Source organism: Leopardus geoffroyi, chromosome E1 (genome assembly GCF_018350155.1).
Source record: "Leopardus geoffroyi isolate Oge1 chromosome E1, O.geoffroyi_Oge1_pat1.0, whole genome shotgun sequence".
NCBI lineage: Eukaryota > Metazoa > Chordata > Mammalia > Carnivora > Felidae > Leopardus > Leopardus geoffroyi.
In genome coordinates, this window is record NC_059330.1 from 36,897,498 (window position 1) to 36,916,009 (window position 18,512).

General features: G+C 37.8%; 1 protein-coding gene and 1 non-coding gene across 2 annotated transcripts in view; one reads left to right on the plus strand and one right to left on the minus strand.

Moving 5' to 3' along the window:
• SKAP1 (src kinase associated phosphoprotein 1) overlaps nucleotides 1-18,512 on the plus strand; it is a 280,282-nt gene that overhangs the window by 129,040 nt on the left and 132,730 nt on the right. The gene's annotated exons all lie outside the window — the stretch shown is intronic.
• On the minus strand, nucleotides 13,452-13,524 carry TRNAE-CUC. Its single transcript has one exon. It is a non-coding gene; the product is annotated as a tRNA-Glu (tRNA).

The window sequence follows — 18,512 nt, forward strand, 5'->3', positions numbered from 1 at the left end:
GCTTGGAGAGTTACGAGAAGGTGAATACATCCCCACAATCCAGGCAGCCTGGAACACATTGATCTCTATTTAAAGCACCAATCGGATTTTTGTTAATTATAAATGATTGATCTGCAGTTTTTCCCCCCTCTCTCTTCTTATATGTGTGGTTTCCCCCTCCTTTCTCCACTTCTAACTTCTTTGCATGCTGAGTGCAGAGCTTTTTGTTTAAAGGGACAATCATAGAGAGCAAATTATAGCAATACCCAGCAGCGATGCTATTGTGAATGTCATTGTCAGAGCATTCACTGTTCACCCGATTGAGGTGAGCCCTGAAGTCGATTTCAAACGGACTCCATGTTCCCTCTTTACTTGGCTCATTCCTGAAATAAAGAATTATTTTAGTGGAAATAAAGCATTAGATTCATTAGAATAGTATCATAGATACTACCATTATTATGTTTTAAAATCTGACTTGTGAGCCCTGTGAAGCAAATCCCCAGTATTAACTCTGAACCACAGTGCATACCTTCTACGAACCAGGGTATGATGTGTAACCAACCAACCCCATGTGAGACAACAGAGTGAGCGAAGGGAGTATCTCTGACCTTAAATCTCAATTTATAGGCATTTAGGTGATTAATCCACCTTTTATCACCTTTGTGGAGTGGTTTTTTAATAATGTTTAGAAGCAATACTGTACTCAAAAACTGACACGTATATTATTCCTGATAATTGCTCACCACACATAGTTCTGAAGAGTATAGAAAAATGTCCCCAGCTTCTTTGTGGAACTATCTTTAGTGAAAATATCTGAACATTTAATGCATTTATTTATTGAATCCAAAAGCACATCGTTGTTTATAACATATGCAGGGCATAAAGGAGATAATTTACACAGCTCTTAGGGGACATATTTGTAGAAATTACAGTTTAAAGAGTATGGTTATTAGTGGATTACATTGAAAACCACACTGATTTCACACTTCTAACTCACGTGTAGGTTTTTATGAACACGTCTTTAAGTTTGAGCCCTTAATTAAGTTTTAGGGCATGTCACATTAGAAAAATGAATTTCCCCCAGTGTTCTTTTTTTTCTTTTAATTGTCTAAATAATCCATGCAATGCACAAGAAACTTTTGTAGGCCAAGAGTCTTAAAGTAGTTTATAGCTTGCAGTGACGCTTTTCTGCAAAATCCTTTAGATTTGGAGAAGTATTGCCTCATTTCTTCAAGTGTCCTGGAACTTGTTCAATTTCCCTGTGAGTTGCTGTATCACTAATTGTATATGATAAACTCTCAATAGTATAAAAGCAATACTGTAAAGCATAAAAAGGGCAGCAGTCTAAAATGGGCAATAACCTTCTGTATAACCTACCATAGTCTCCCCACACCCCAAATTCTGTGATTTTTTGGGAAGAAGTTCACTATTGCTTCCTAAGCAGGTTCTAAGCTATAATGCTCATCTAAATATGACCGGTGTTCTGACAAAACTTCCTCATGCAGTAATTATTTAACGATCCTGTAAGTACTCTTGGAAAACTAGCCTTAAAGTGTTATTTTTGCCGGGTAGTGTTTGTTCCCAGTACTTTAAAATACTAACTTTTTTCTCTTTATTACTACTTACTGTTTCTATTGTAATATTTTTTAAATTAGCAAAAGTCATTAAGGCGCATTTGAAAATAACTGTAAGTATGACTTTTAAAACCAGATTTCGAATTAGGCAGAAAAAAGCAATGTGACTTTTTTTAATACAAATATTAGCATATCAGAATAGTTTGTTGATGTCAATATCCAAATAAGTGACAAACAACAACATTAAGAAATGGGCCATTATGGTAAATTCACCAAGTTATTTTTAAAACATGTTTCCAAAGGACTGATTTTAAAATGTTTTAATTTTATTCCGGTTGTTGTTGTTGTTTGGGTTTTTTTTTTTTAATAGGCTAACTAATGATTTTCATTAGTGTATTTGTAATTTATGTGATCTTAGTAGGTTCTACCAAGGTTAAATAATTTAAGGAAATAAACCCTTATCTGATGTAAGATAGCTAATGAAGTATATTAGATACTTGCCCTATTGCTGTATGAAATGGATCTCCAAAGCTAACAACAGCTTTCTGCGGGAACACAAATCTCTATATAAATATCCAAATGTAGCAAGATGTTGCAAATTTTTAAAGATATGCCATAAAAATAGATTAACGCTAGTATGCAGTCCTGTTCAACTGAATTACAAAGGGATATCATGGGATTGCCAGTGACATTCACATAAATAAAAAATCAATTCTTAATGATGAGGCAGACTTGTTTTAGCGCATTACCCAGGTTAAATGGGAGCACACAAAGACATCAACTCCTATAAGACTAGTGAAATCATTGTATATTAATATGATTTAGGAAGCTACACACCTCGATGGAATAATTGTTATTATATCTATAGAGCCAGATGGCACTTGGTGTAAACAGCCATTGAGCACCTCAAACACAAGTGTGGCAGGTGATCTTTAAGGTGTTCTTCATCCTGCTCATTCATCTTATATCTTATCACTGGAATCTGCGTTACTGTTTGCAAAATGGTTTGATTGCCAGTACGCAAATTTTTCAGAATGATCCTATTGTTCAGTAGGAGTATAGAATATAGAATGTCTTTAGCAGGAGAATGGATGATGCAGAATAGATGACAATAGAGGAGGCAGCTACCTGGATTTGTGTGGTTAGGATTGTATTTTTTATAAGAAACGGAACGGAGGGAGTCAATTTTTTTTCCAGCACAGTGACAAAAAAAAAAGAAAAAGTAGGGGGGAGGGGTTCCAAAATTAAAAAAAAAAGAATTTGCAAATTCTCAGTGGAGTAGTGTCAAGTAATTACTGTTATCAAAATAACCCTATAAAGGAAACCAAAAGTTATAAAAATCTCTTCCAAAGTAAGAGAAATCCAAGTTCGGAGCGGAAGTACCTTTTGTTTCTTGTGAAATGTCTTTCTTTGCTTTGAAGGTTTAAATTGACTTCTGTTAACTCTAATTATCCAATTGAAGAAAACTCATTCATTGATTCAACAGATATTTATTGGGCACCTACTATGTACTAAGTTCTGTTCTAGGCACTGGGGATACATCAGTGTAAAAACCCTGCCCCCATGGAGTTTACATTCCTCAAGGGTGGCAGTAAATGATATGAGCTGAGCTGAGCTGAGATGAGATATGGGAGAAATGAAATAGGGAAGGGAGACAGTGTGCTAAGATGGACTATAGAAGCATAAGATTTGCCTTTTCCCTCTTAAAAACAGAAAAGTTCATCTTCATCTAGGAATAAGAAAAGAGGCCAGGAAAGTTCGTGTTTATCTTCCAACTTGATTGATCTTGTGAAATTTCTAGTGGGTTGTCTGAAAACACACCGCTGTTACAGCCTCGGCTCAGTGGGCAGGGTTTTAAATAATTGGAGTGAGTTCAGTATAAATTTAGATTTTCTTGGCCTAAATTTCATAACGTTACATAAGATTTTATGCTTTGGCTTCTTTCCTTTGATAATGACATTAAAAAGCGTATCATTTTATTTTAAAATAGCATATTAAAAAGCATATTATTTAATTTTAAATAATTCTTAAATTGCCCCTTGCTCTACTTTATTTAATCCATATTTTCTGGTTTCTAAATAAATATCAAGGACATAAAACTAGCCTCATATAGGAATCTTTATCATAGTAGATTTAGTCGATTTAGATTTCCAAACATATAAAACAGATTTTCCAAGTGCTAAAATATAGAAAGCCCCTCGAAATTTTGGGATCTCACAAATTAACCCTTCTGCCCCCTAATGACAAAATTCACCTTAATCCAGAGAATATATTCCCCATCTCACTCCATGGTGCTATTGACTAATTAACTCCTGGATTTTAAACTAATGTTCAGTTCTTCACCAAAAGCCATTTATCGGGGCGCCTGGGTGGCGCAGTCGGTTAAGCGTCCGACTTCAGCCAGGTCACGATCTCGCGGTCCGGGAGTTCGAGCCCCGCGTCAGGCTCTGGGCTGATGGCTCAGAGCCTGGAGCCTGTTTCCGATTCTGTGTCTCCCTCTCTCTCTGCCCCTACCCCGTTCATGCTCTGTCTCTCTCTGTCCCAAAAATAAATAAACATTGAAAAAAAAATTAAAAAAAAAAAAAAAAAGCCATTTATCATATAATTGCAGCTACACTTTAGATGAAACATAGTACCTGCTGTGAAGTATTCCTTTAGGTGAAAAAGTAAGACTCATTTTGTAATATGCATAGTCTTCATTCAGGCTTTTTATTAAATATTAAGAATAAAAAATATAGATGCTTATTACTGCATAGATAAAAACCTGAAAAGATGTGTTCCAAGGTGTTAATAAATAGCCAAAGGTTATAACATAACATTTAGTTTTTGCTTTGCACTTTTCTGTAGTTTTATTTTCTCTACAAAGAACTCACATTCTGTTTGTAATCAAGAAAAAAAACTCTCTGTATTATTTTCTGAGAGCTAAAGGAGCCTAAAAGTTGATATTTTTACTTAACACAAAACCTCACAGCTGGCAAGTATATGCAGATCAGTTCTGCAAATAATAGATAGTGGAAATCAGCAAGCATCAAGATTTAGATAATACCATGAAGTTATCTCTTTTATCTGTTTCTATTCATTGTACTTGAAAAGTGCCATACTGTGCAAAATTTGACCAATTTGTCCTTTTTTTTTTTTTTTTTAATTCCCAAGACATCAAGTTTCTTTAAAAAAAAAAAAAAAAAAAGTAGACTGAGATATTACTGTAGCAACATGCCAGATATACCAAATTTCATAAGGAAACATGTTTTTAATTTCAGGCCTTTGAATGTAGTGTTGCTCATAAGGATGAGTATTTATGAAGGTATAAGAAAAAAAGGGGCTTGAAAACTTTATTTCTTTTAACAGTCAATAATATTTAGCCTATCAGAATGCTTGAATGGATAAACATTCCTACTGTTTTAATTTTGAATATAGATTGTCTCGTGCTGATGGGAAGTATTGTTAATTTTAATAAAATTAACTTTATATTGTTATTTCACCGCTTTATAATAATTTTACATGGCGCCCTGGGGATGCCTTTGTTTTACATTATCAGGTGTCACATTTGCCATTTGGTTGGTACAGCAGCGTTCAGCTTCGCTTCTCCCTTCAATTGCCTGAAGCCACACTCTTCACGTTATATTACAAGTAGCTATATTGCTATACACTGCACAAGTTTATATACTTTTATTTTATATGTATATATCATTTTGTATTTTCTTAAAATCATTGTTTTGTGCTATTTCCCAGCATTCCTGTTGCTTGCCTTTAGGTAGACACAGTTATGATAACAAGTTGACTAAGACACCTTAGCAATCTGCCTCAAGTACTAACATGTTTAAATTTATTTTCAATCTGATAGTCAACCACAATTTTGATACAATCTAAGCAAGTGCTTCATTGTTTTTGATAAGAGTGAAAACTTATAAATCCATTAAAACATAACTTTTTACACAGAGGGAATTACTGCTATTTTAAAATAAGGGGAAATTATTGACAACTTCCATAACTCACTGTATGTTGGACAGATCACTCAGAGATAATTAATCAGAACATGTCTCCATTAAATGTTACCAACTTGGCTTAGAGTCTCCCAGGAATTAACAGAAATCAGACAGACTAGCAAATAATCTGTAAGCGAATTGAATACTTGTCAAATTAAGTACCACTGTTAACAAATATACAGTAGTTAAATTAAAGACATACCAGGTTAGTCTTGAATCAGTCCATCTTCTTTACTTTTTACTTTTTTAAAAATGTACATTTATGGCTTAGCTCTAAATTTGAGTTTTGTCTGCTTTAAAGTCTATTTACATGCTTTATCATGCTGCTATTTAAGGTGTTAAGAGTGCGCTAAAACATTTTGGTTAGCTGTGTCAACTATTTATTAAGGACAATTCAAAATATGTATTTTAAAATAGACTTTTCCACTTGAGTTTGTGTATATATGTTGATAAGCAAGCTGGTCTCTTGTCTGAGACTTTATGTGCAGATGGCTGGTATTTGGTTGATAAACTAATGATCCCTATAATCTGAGGATCATATAACTAACTGATAACTGATAAATAGACTAACCAATTTAACCCTGTTTTAATAGCGCATAGTCAGAAACTACATAAAAATGAGTACTGAGAAGTTTCTATTTTCGTATGCTGTGTATTGGTATTTTTGTTTTTCAGAAATTTCTCCCTTTTTTCTTTTACCAAAATTTCTGTGGCTAATAGGAACTGTGTCTCTGCTTTGAATTATACCACTATTCCACGTTATTAACAATCATATATCACTTCCTTTCACACCTTCAAGCTTAATATTTTGTATACACTCTTTTAGTTAGAATCTTGGAACGAAATATTATATAATAGTCTCGCCTTTATTTCTACTCAATAAATGTAATTACCCTGCCATTCTCCTAAAGTGTAAGCTGCTTATTGGATATATTTTTCATTTTCTGTTATTATTGTGAAATTTGTAGTTTTGGGGGAGGTTGCTGACTACAGGTAGTGAAATGTGGAACCAGGTGGTAAGAGCCACGCCTATGTCCTAGTTATGGCTGGCACAATCTGCCACGTGATGAGGTAATTAAAATCATCTGGCTAGTTAAGATGAACAATATGAAGAGGGATCATTAAAAGGGGGGGGGGCTGATTGAAAGCCAAAAAGAACTCTTGCTCTTGAAGAAGAAGTCAAATATGTGTGTTTGTTATATGGATGTTACAGGTATTGGTTGTAAATGTTGTGTGCCTGTTGAGTCCTTATGTAGCTTAGATCCACTCAGTAATTCCTAGTTGGCTGTTTGCCTCTAGGCTGAATTCATAGACTTTATCTTTGCTCTTCTAATTCAAATATTTAGAGATTCTACATGTGCCATTTGAAAAGTCCTATTTATACCACTGCAATGGCAATATTGCAGAGAACTTTCTTGTAAAAATTTAGCAGGACATGGAGAGAATTGGGGGATAAAAATAGTTTGCATAAACTCCATTCTGAGCCGGAATTGAAGGCAAATGACCCACAATGTATACGACAATTTAATGGCTATTAATATATTTCTAAATTTTTAGAGGAAAATTTATTTGAAAAAGATTTTATGTAGGTAATTTGAATCATGTTTATAAATATTTTACCTGCCTTGAATAGATGATTAGTTTTGTCCAATAACAATTTCAGAGCAGCTAATGTGGCAATATAAATATGAATATTTAGGGGGGCATTTTTCCTTTATATAGGAAATGCATGATTAGTAATGATTTCTATTACAGAAGGTTTTATTATGGCACATTGCTTTATAAAGGAAACGAAGTTAAGTCTGGAGAATTACATAATGAAATCTGGGAGTATGTGGTTTAGGTATAATTACAAAAGTAAAAATGTATAATTTATGTTTGCGTAATGCCCTTCATTGAAGGTTTTGAAAATAAGTCTTACGTACTCCAGGCTTCACATCTCTTATATGCCTCCCTATTTAATTGAAACAACTTCCCTACTATGGCCTAGCAATTCTCCCACACGCAAAAATACCTAAAATTCAGCATCATTCAGCAAATTCTCTCCATATGGTAATGTGACCAATACCTCGGTTGTCTTTCTTCTCAGTTGTTTGCTTATATAGTTCCTCCTTCCACCAAGCATTTGAAGCAGCTTCCCCTACCTTTTAAAAGACTTTTACCCAAACTAAATAACTACCGTCAAAAATTAAAATTGCAATCATTTAGTGAGAGCCCTGTATGTACTAAGCATAGTCCTGGCTGCTTTCCATATAATATCTCATTTTCACTCTCACAGGAGTTCTGTAAACTAGATATTGCCACCCCCATTTCACAGATAAGAAAACTAATACTCAGAGAGGTGAAGTAACTTTCCCAAGACCATACTACTCAGCTGTGGCAAAACAGGAATATTAACTTATGTCCAACTCCAAAAATAGATGCCTGAGAAAATGAAGAACAGAGTAAGCAACAATACCCAGAATTCCTGACTCCTGTTTTCGCCATAAGATTACACTTGGTGGCTATTATGATTTATGATGGAGAACAAAATTAATAATAAAAATGTAGCATTTCTTTAGGGCCAAAGGATCAAAAAGGGTTCATGGGAAATACTGACATATGGGCTCTGTCTGTCTCTCTAGACCCAGCATGACCAGCAAAAGGAGTTGGTATTTTGTGAAGGAGAGTGGGTGTTTCATGTAGTCCTACTTAATGATTTTTGCCCTTTTATCTTGTGCTTTTGGTGTCATACCCAAATAAGTCACTGCCAGGACCAACGTCAAGGAGTTTTACCCTACATTTTCTTCTAGGAGTTTTATGGATTCAGTTCTTATATTTAAGTGTTTAATCTATTCAGAGTTAACATGCAAACCATATATCTGATATGGCAATATCCAAAATATATAAAGAACTCATACAAATCATTACAACAACAAAAATCCAATTTGAAAATGGGCAGAGGAACCGAATAGATATTTTTCCAAAGAATATATACAAATGGCCAAGAGGTACACAAACAGGTACTCAACATCACTAACCATCAGGGAAATGCAAATCAAAACAACAATGAGATATCACCTCACACCTGTGCAAATGGCTACCATCAAAAAGGCCAGCGATAACCAGTGTTAATGAGGATGTTGAAAAAAGGGAACCCAGGTGCACTGTTGGTGGAAATGTAAATTGGTACAGGCACTATGGAAAGCAGTATAGAGGTTCCCTGCAAAATTAAAAATAGAACTGTGATATTACCCAGCAAGCCCACTTCTAGGTATATATCCAAAGGAAATGAAAATAGTATCTTGAAGAGCTATCTGCCCTCCCATATTTATTACAGCATTATTAACAATAGCCAAGATATGAACCTAAGTGTTTGTCAGCAGATGAATGTATCTATATACATACATACATACATACACACAATGGAGTATTATTCAGCCATGAGAAAGAAGAAAATCCTCCCATTTGTAATAGCATGGATGAAACTTGAGGGCATTATGCTGATATAAGACATACAGAGAAAGACAAATACTTATATATAATAACATATGTGGAATCTAAAAACATTGAACTTGTAGAAACAGAGAGTAGAACGATGATTACCAGGAGTTGGGGGGGTGGGGTGGGGTGCGGGAGAAATGGAGAGATGTTGATTCAAAGGGTTCAAAGTTCCAGCTAGAAGATGAGTAAAGTCTGGGGTTCTAATGCACAGTATTGTGATTAGAGTTAATGAAACTGTATTATATACTTGAAAGTTGCTAAGAAAGTAGATTGCAAATATTCCCACAATAACAACAAAAAAGAAATGGTAATTATGTGACCTGATGGAGGTGTTAGTGAAAACTATGGTGGTAATCATTTTGTCATATATAAGTGTGTCAAATCAACATGTATACCTTAAACATATGTAATGTTAAATGTCAATTATATCTCTGTAAGTTTGGAAGGAAAAAGAAAGGACAATAGGTGAAAATAAGCTTTCTGTTCCTCTATTAGACTCACCCTTCCCATCTTACTGCTCATTCAGAAATGGCTCAAATATTTTGCTAGCTGTTTCTTTCCCCATCCCTGACCATCGAGCAAAAAGCCAGAAGAATATTTAAAGATGGCTGTGAAGATTTGGAGAGCTTAGTGAGTGAATATACCAAAAGCATAAAAAATGGTCCTCTCTCTGTGTCACAAGAGGCCTCAGGCTTACCGTGAGAGAACTCTGCATTTAATTGCTTTGTAGGCTAATCCATACCTCCATGTCTTTCAATATGACTTCCATAAATCTCAAGCAACTAAGAATTTCAGTGTGCACTGTCTGGCATCTGATGCTGAAAACTACTGATCGGGTAACCTGAGCGGGGTTTAATGACTACTGTGGGAGAATTTTGTTGAATTGTAAATAAAACCCAAATGCTTTCAGTCTTAGCATGTAGATCGGTGCCAGATTCCATTTCTGTGCCAGAAAATGTCCAATTTTCTTTAAGATTTCCTAGTTTATAGAACTCCTAAAATATATACTGGTTGACTCTAGTATAAGGTGAGAATGAAATTGTCACAGAATATCTGCATCCCTGAGTTACTTATAGGAAAGGGACCTGTCAAAAGCAGGTATCTTTTTTTCCCCACAACGTGCCAATTGTTCTTTTCAGAAGCTATTTCTGAGCACGGCGATAGAGAATAACTGAATGTAAACATCACCCATGTACTCATACCCAAGCCCCCATCACAGATGACCACCTGAAGAATGGACCGAGCTGCCATTGGCCCACGTGTCTCTGAGTACAAGGAAAGGAACACCATTTCATAAATCACCTGTGCTAAGATGGCAGACAATGTTTCCTACATGTTCTGACAATGACCCATGAGTGGTCTTTTTCAATGTTTCAAGTTCACCAGAAAGTTTCTATTTGATATAGAATATCTTAAAGGACACTGACCTCCACAAATTATTCCTTACCTTTATTAGCAGTTCTGTTGATGACCTACTTTCAAAAACATTATCATGAAGGATCACCTAATTAAAATCAGAACAACTGCAAATGTTTGCCATAAGCAGTGTTGGGTTAATCAGTCAACAGGTTGGTAGTTCCCGCTAGGAGAAGGGGCTGTGTGGGATTTAGCTAAGGAGAAAGAGGAAGCAGGGGGAGAGGTAGAGGGAGATTTAGGGATGTGGAAAGAGAGGGAGCAGCTGGGTTTTACCTTGAACTGAGTTTAAGCAGGGCTAACAATTGCAAAGTGACTTCCAAGGTATTCAGTGTAAAAGGGCAAGGCAGAATGGCATCAAAACAGACTGAGTTGTTTAAAAAATGACAGATGGGAGCCTGGGGCATTCACCAGGGAGTTCCACGTGGGAAGGAAGGAAGTAGAGTCTGGTCTCAGGGAAGGAGGATGGCTAGAATACTAGCTTCTGCCTTGGCTGGAGTTCAAGCCCATGGGCGACCAGCTAGGTACACGAAGCCCAGACAGAAGGCCCAATTAGGCAGACTGAGAGCACATTGTCCTTCTGATACCTTACTTACCTACCCTGAGGGACACAGAAGGGAGCAGCAGCTCGTAACCAGCCCTCACCTACAACTGCAGACGAGTGTTCACCCCACCCCCTGCCTGTCTGCAGATTTCAGTGAGAGTGAAGTATCACTAGTCACCCAATTCAACAAACATTTGTTCTCACTAGTCAGCCAAATCAACAAACATTTGTGTAGTTCTCCTTGTCCCAAGCCTGCTGCACCTGAAAATAGCAGAGGTTATTACAAGCACCTGGAGTCAAGCTGGGTTTGAAAGAGTTAAATAGGGGCACCCACGTCGCTCAATGGGTTAGGTTCCGACTCTTGATTTCGCTTCAGGTCATGATCTTGTGGGGTTCATGAGTTTGAGCCCCATATCAGGCTCCATGCTGACACTGAGCCTGCTTGGAATCTTCTCTCTTCCTCATTCTCTGCTCCTCCCCCACTCATGCTCTCTCCCTCTCTCAAGGAAGGAAGGAAGGAAGGAAGGAAGGAAGGAAGGAAGGAAGGAAGGAAGGGAGGGAGGAAGGTAGGTTGGTTTAAATAACTTGTCTCAGGCCACAGAGCAAGAGGGAGGAAGGAAGGAAGGAAGGAAGGAAGGAAGGAAGGGAGGAAGGAAGGTTGGTTTAAATAACTTGTCTCAGGCCACAGAGCAAGAGGGAGGGAGGGAGGGAGGGAGGGAGGAAGGAAGGAAGGAAGGAAGGAAGGAAGGAAGGAAGGAAGGAAGGAAGGAAGGAAGGAAGGAAGGGAGGGAGGAAGGGAGGAAGGAAGGTTGGTTTAAATAACTTGTCTCAGGCCACAGAGCAAGAGGGAGTTGAACTGTTATTTGATCCAAGCAGTTTGACTCTAGAGCGAATCTGGCTTTAACCCCTAGGTTACACTGCCTCAATCATGTGCACTTAAACGTTAGATAACAATTTTAAGCAGATTTTTCTCTTGGAATACTTTCTCCAGTTCTGTCTCTTACAGTTCACCCTCATCACAGCTCACCTCTGTATTCCCTCATCAGTTACATATTTTGTCTAAAAACTCTAAACTCTTTTTCACTGTTTTAAAGCTGCTTTGGGGTTCTCCTCAAGTTGTTAAAGATATGTGACTATTCTGATGACCTTGACAAAACTGTAAGCGCCAAAATGGCCTAGGCCATGTTACTTGCTGTAGTTCGCTTATTTACTGGGGATACAAATAGGAACAGAATCACAACCCTGCTTGCTCTTAAAGAGTTAAGTGCAGTCTCACTCACTCTGCCTAGGGGAGTTAAGAAAAGCTTTCTCCCTGCAAAGTCCTCGGTCCTAGGATCCCAAATATTTGATGGCTTAGATAACTTACTATATTTCATAATTAGTAATATGGAATTCTGAGAGGCAGGGAGAGCTTCATTTACCCTTGAACATCTTTTTTTTTTTTTTTTTTGAGAGAGAGAGAGAGAGAGCATGAGTGGGAGAGGAGCAGAGAGAGACAGAGGGAGAGAGCGAGAACCCCAAGCAGGCTCCACACTGTCACTGCAGAGCCCAATGTGGGGCTTGATCTCATGAAGCTAGAGTTTATGACCTGAGCCAAAATCAAGAGCTGGATGCTTAACTAACTGAACCACGTAGGCACCCCTACTCTTGAACATACTAATGGTAGAATCAGAGCAGGAATCTCTTGACATTAATTATCTATATTTTAGAAACAGCCAATGTGTCTGAGCCAAAACTTTATGGTACTTCTGTGTTTGGATCATATTCTGTCCCTAAAATAGGAGCTTGACTCTACCAAACATCTTGTTAAGTAAAAACGTCATTAGTATATGGCTATTTCAGAGATCTTAAAATACTTGCTTTTTTAATCTAAATTAAGAAAATAATTTTAAGGAATTACAGAACTGCTAATGATGGATGGATGGTGTTTTATGGTTAATGTTCCCTCAAATGGATGAATTTGCACTCAGCAGAGGAGTACAAAAACTGTGCAGTGTTTCTTGCAGAAAAATAAGAATAGTTTCTTGGTTTGGGCAGCTAAGCTGTCATACTGTGGTTTTGTAATATGTTAGCATCAGAGGTTGCTGATGAAGGGTATATGGGAACTGTACTATTTTAGCAACTTTTCTGAAAATATAAAATTATTTCAAAGTTAAAAAGTTAAAAAAGGCATTAATTTGGGTGGAGGTGAGGAGTGAATGGGAGATAGAAGACATAGGATTGACCAAGAATTGATAATTGTTGAAGTGGGGTGATAAGGCAAGGAAGTTTATTATAGTCCGTATGTTAGTACATGTTTGAAATTTTTATAATAATTTTTTGATCTAATAAAATAAAAAAGAAAGACGTAAGAACAATTATGCACAGTTCAACTTTGGGCAAACAGAAGAATTTTCTAAGTGACATTGTTAGCTGAGACAAACTTGTATCTTATTTATTTACTTACGTATGTATGTATGTATGTAATCTCTACACCCAACATGGGGCTTGAACTCATGACCCTGAGATCGAGAGTCGCATGCTCTTCCAACTGAGCCAGCCAGGTACCCCTAAACTTGTATTATCTTTTGATTTCAGTTTTCTTTGTCATTCTTATCCTTCGGTGCACCAAGAATCAAGTATATGCTTGATTGTAATTTTTTTAATTCTACAATCTATATTCTTAATTACTTTTAGCTGTTATTATTCAGGTTTTCTTTATTGTTATAGCACTAAAAATACATGCCTACAATAGTAAACTAGAAAAAATTTTAAAGTTGTCTTTCTTGTCCATGGACTTTTCAATACTAATATTTCTCTTATAAGTCTATTTTTGGTTTTTGTTTTTCTAAACAATATGGGTGTAAGGTCACACCATTGGCAGATATTTTTCCACTGTTTATATAATGAATTTATGTTGTTCCAAAGGTAATAAGTTATGCTAGATCAACCCTTCTGGGTAAGAGAAGTTTTAAGTGCCATGTTAGAACTTAAGCCATGGACCACCAGATGGTGGCCACAATGTTAATTTATTTTCTAAAACTCCCTTTAAAGATATCTAAGTCAGGGGGTGCTGGGTTGCTCAGTCAGTTAAGCGTCTGACTTTGGCTCAGGTCATGATCTCACGGCTCATGAGTTTGAGCCTTGTGTCCGGCTTTGTGCTAACAGCTCAGAACCTGGAGCCTGCTTTGGATTCTTTGTCTCTGTCTCTCTCTGCCCTCCCCTGCTTGAGCTCTGTCTCTTTCTCTCTCTCTCTCTCTCTCTCTCTCTCAAAAATAAATAAACATTTTTTTAAAAATCTAAATTAGAGGGTTTCCTTACAAATAAATTTCCTCAATTAGTTTGGGAATACAGAGGCTTTCTTTAAAATACAATTTGAACATGAATAGACACTTCTCTAAAGAAGACATCCGGATGGCCAACAGGCACATGAAAAGATGCTCAACGTCGCTCCTCATCAGGGAAATACAAATCAAAACCACACTCAGATATCACCTCACGCCAGTCATAGTGGCCAAAATGAACAAATCAGGAGACTATAGATGCTGGAGAGGATGTGGAGAAACGGGAACCCTCTTGCACTGTTGGTGGGAATGCAAATTGGTGCAGCCACTCTGGAAAGCAGTGTGAAGGTTCCTCAGAAAATTAAAAATAGACCTACCCTATGACCCAGCAATAGCACTGCTAGGAATTTACCCAAGGGATACAGGAGTACTGATGCATAGGGGCACTTGTACCCCAATGTTTATAGCAGCACTCTCAACAATAGCCAAATTATGGAAAGAGCCTAAATGTCCATCAACTGATGAATGGATAAAGAAATTGTGGTTTATATACACAATGGAATACTACATGGCAATGAGAAAGAACGAAGTATCACCCTTTGTAGCAACGTGGATGGAACTGGAGAGTGTGATGCTAAGTGAAATAAGCCATACAGAGAAAGACAGATACCATGTGTTTTCACTCTTATGTGGATCCTGAGAAACTTAACAGAAACCCATGGAGGAGGGGAAGGAAAAAAAAAAAAAGAGGTTAGAGTGGGAGAGAGCCAAAGCATAAGAGACTCTTAAAAACTGAGAACAAACTGAGGATTGATGGGGGGTGGGAGGGAGGGGAGGGTGGGTGATGGGTATTGAGGAGGGCACCTTTTGGGACGAGCACTGGGTGTTGTATGGAAACCAATTTGACAATAAATTTCATATATTGAAAAAAAATACAATTTGAAGGCATGTTGCTTTTGACCACTTGCCTAACTCTGTGGTGCTTGATTTGGGGCCAGGCAATTGCTACTTGGAAAGCATTACAGGAACCAGGAGTAGTCAGGAGAACAGGAGAAAAGGGGTGCTGTGATGATGGCAAATAGCTTTGTGGCTCCTGATTGGGCAACAGTGGAGAGGAGTACTTACAAACGTGGGTTGTGAATCCAGACTGCCTGGGTCTGAACACGGATTCTGCCTTGAGTGTTTATAGCAGCTTTATTCACAATAGTCCTAAACCTAGAACAGCTCAAGCATCCATCAACCGATAAACACATAACGTGTGGTATATCCATATACTGAGGGACTGTCTGGCAATAAAAAGTAATTAACTGCTCATACATATAACATGGATGAATCTCAAAAGTTTTATGCTAATTGAAGGAAGCCAGACATAAAAGATTAAATATCATATGATTTCACGTATAGAACACCGCTAAAAAGTCAGAGCTATAGATAGAAAAATAGATCAGTGGTTGCCAGGGCCAGGGATGGAGGGAGTATATTGACTGCAAAAAGGCATAAAGCAACTTTTTGGAGTGATGGAAATATTCGATATTTTGATTTACTAAACTGCTTGTACAACTATATATATATGTTGTCAAAGTCATCCAACTGTACACTTAGAATTGCATTTTATGTAAATTATGTCTCGATAAAATATTCAGAACCAAATATATAAAATACGTTCATTTACCAGAACCCTTTTTGATTTGTCTGGCTTCCGTGAACAAGCCTATTGTTATTGCTTCAGCTTTAAGGCATGTCTTTCTAGAACTAAGAGATATGTGAGTTCTTTGCCACATGTATATTCTCATATCTACCTTCTTCTAGTAAGACTGTATATAACAACAAGGCTCCAGGGGGATAAAGATAGCAAAAGACATCCTGAGGTAAATACTGGCCTTGGATGACAAGCTCCTAGAAGGGATTCAGGAAAAGTGGAGCTGCCCAAGCTACAGAGAGAGGAAGACTCAAGAACAGAGCGTTGGCTGGCCCTCGGAAGGGAGAAGGGGGTGAGGTGACCCTGTTGGGGAAAGGCAAGCTGAGAGAGCAGGATGAAATGTACCTCTTTAGGTATCACAGCTCTCAAATTAACATGTTTACACATTCATGACACCCACGTGGCTTCAGTTTCTCGGCAGTGGAATTTCTCACATAATTAAGCTTTTAGAAAAAAATTCATTTTTTTGCCATTAAAAAAATGTAACAAATGATCCACATGTATCATTTGGACACAGGTCACATTACCCAGATAATGAACTCTTTCATGTAAAATTTCCAGTAGATTTTTAACATGCAAAAGTCCTCCTCATACGTTATCCCGTATTGATCCGATTGGAGCTGTTAGTGTCTAGTGGATCAATGATCAGCAAACTAAAAAGTCACTTAGTGACTATGACACCCATGGCCGTGTTAGAATCTATTGTGTCAGGAATTCTTGTTTTATTAACTCTGTAATTACCTGTTCAGCTGAACCGGTGAATTTTATTACACATTTTCTTTCACCTGAACGAGACCTTTGCACTTCTACCAGTGCCCTGAGGATCCACCATTTTTTTTCTGTTCCCTGTCTTTCTCCAGTGGCCTATGGCTTCACTGCCATCTGTTTAGGCAGACATGTGTGGGAAAGAATGCCACCATCTAGCTTTGGAAGCTGTTCAATGGCCTTGCCCTCCAGCATGGTTGCTTCAGTTGAGACACATTTAGGCCTCCTGAGGAAGAAAGTCAACAGTGCACCTCTGCTTGCTATATGTATTGGTGCTTTCTCGAAACCAAGGATCACTATGCTATATGGCATGGAAGTTAACAGCATGGGCTTTGGAGGCAGGCCTGGGGCTGCCTCCTGGCTCTACAAGCTAGCAAGTTATGTCAACTCCTCAGCCTTGGTTGCCTTGTGTGTTAGGCGAGGGGATAGGAATAGTCCCTTCCTCATAGTGATGCATGGATGTCTCACCAGCACCCCAGGCTCAACATGCCTCAAATTGTGTTCCCCCTAAAACCTGTAGCTCTGCTACTTTCTTTTGGTAAATGGTGCAATCATCTTTGACTCACTCTTTCATTCACCCCACCCCAACATCCAGCTCTCCACCATATCCAGCATTTCTGCCTCCTAAATGTCTCTCTGATGCATCCGTCATTCTCCATCCGCCATCTCTGCCCTAGCCCAAACCTTTACCACTTCTCGTCTGGATTACTAATTGTCCAACTTGACTCCCCAAATTCACTCTTGCCTTCTTTCACTTGTTTTTCTTAACTAATTTATTTATTTTGAGAGAGAGAGAGAGAGAGACAGAGACAGAGACAGAGACAGAGGGGGAGAAAGAGAATCCCAAGTAGGCTCTGCACTGTCAGTGCAGAGCCCAACATGGGGCTCGAACCCACAAACTGTGAGATCATGACCTGAGCTGAAATCAAGAGTCAGATACACAACTGACTGAGCCACCCAGGTGCCCCTTGGCTTCTTTTAATAGAGACACCATGCTGCCATCATTCAAAGGTTCTTGTTATCCTTAGAATTGGACTCACTGTCATTAACACATCCAAGACTTTGCATGATTTCATTCTTTTCTCCACCCTCATGTCACTCTTCTTGGCTATTGTTGTACCGGTATTTATACATGTAATTAATTTTTTTTATTTATTCATTCATTTATTAACATTTACTGAGCATCTGTTATGAGTCAGGCACAGTGCAAGTGGTGAGAATACAAAATGAATATAGTCTGCTCACTGCCCAAGATAAGCTCAATACCTAATGAGGAAAAGAGATACAAAAAAGTGATTAGCTTTCTGTTGGCATGTCAGAGAAAGCTTTGCAGTGACAGTGACTGTATCACATCTGGAAGGATAATTAAGAATATCATGTGCATGTATGTAATTTTAAGTCAGATTCTTCATGCCAGAAAATATTTTAGGAATATAATACAAACCCAAAGCATAATTCTTCTTTAGAGTCTGTAGACCTGGGGTGCCTGGGTGCCTCACTTGGTTAAGCATCTGACTTCAGCTCAGGTCATGATCTAGCGGTTTGTGAGTTCAGGCCCCACGTCAGGCTCTGCACTGACAGCCCGGAGCCTGGAGCCTGCTTCGGATGCTGTGTCTCCCTCTCTCTCTCTGCCCCTCCCCCACTCATGCTCTGTCTCTCCCTCTATCTCTCGAAGATAAATAAATATTTTTAAAAAATTTAGAGTATGTAGACATGCTGGGTAGTTTCCCACATCACTGAAGTTACATATCTAATTACCACTAGCTACTAATTTCTCTTAGAACAAATACAGCTAAGGAAACATCC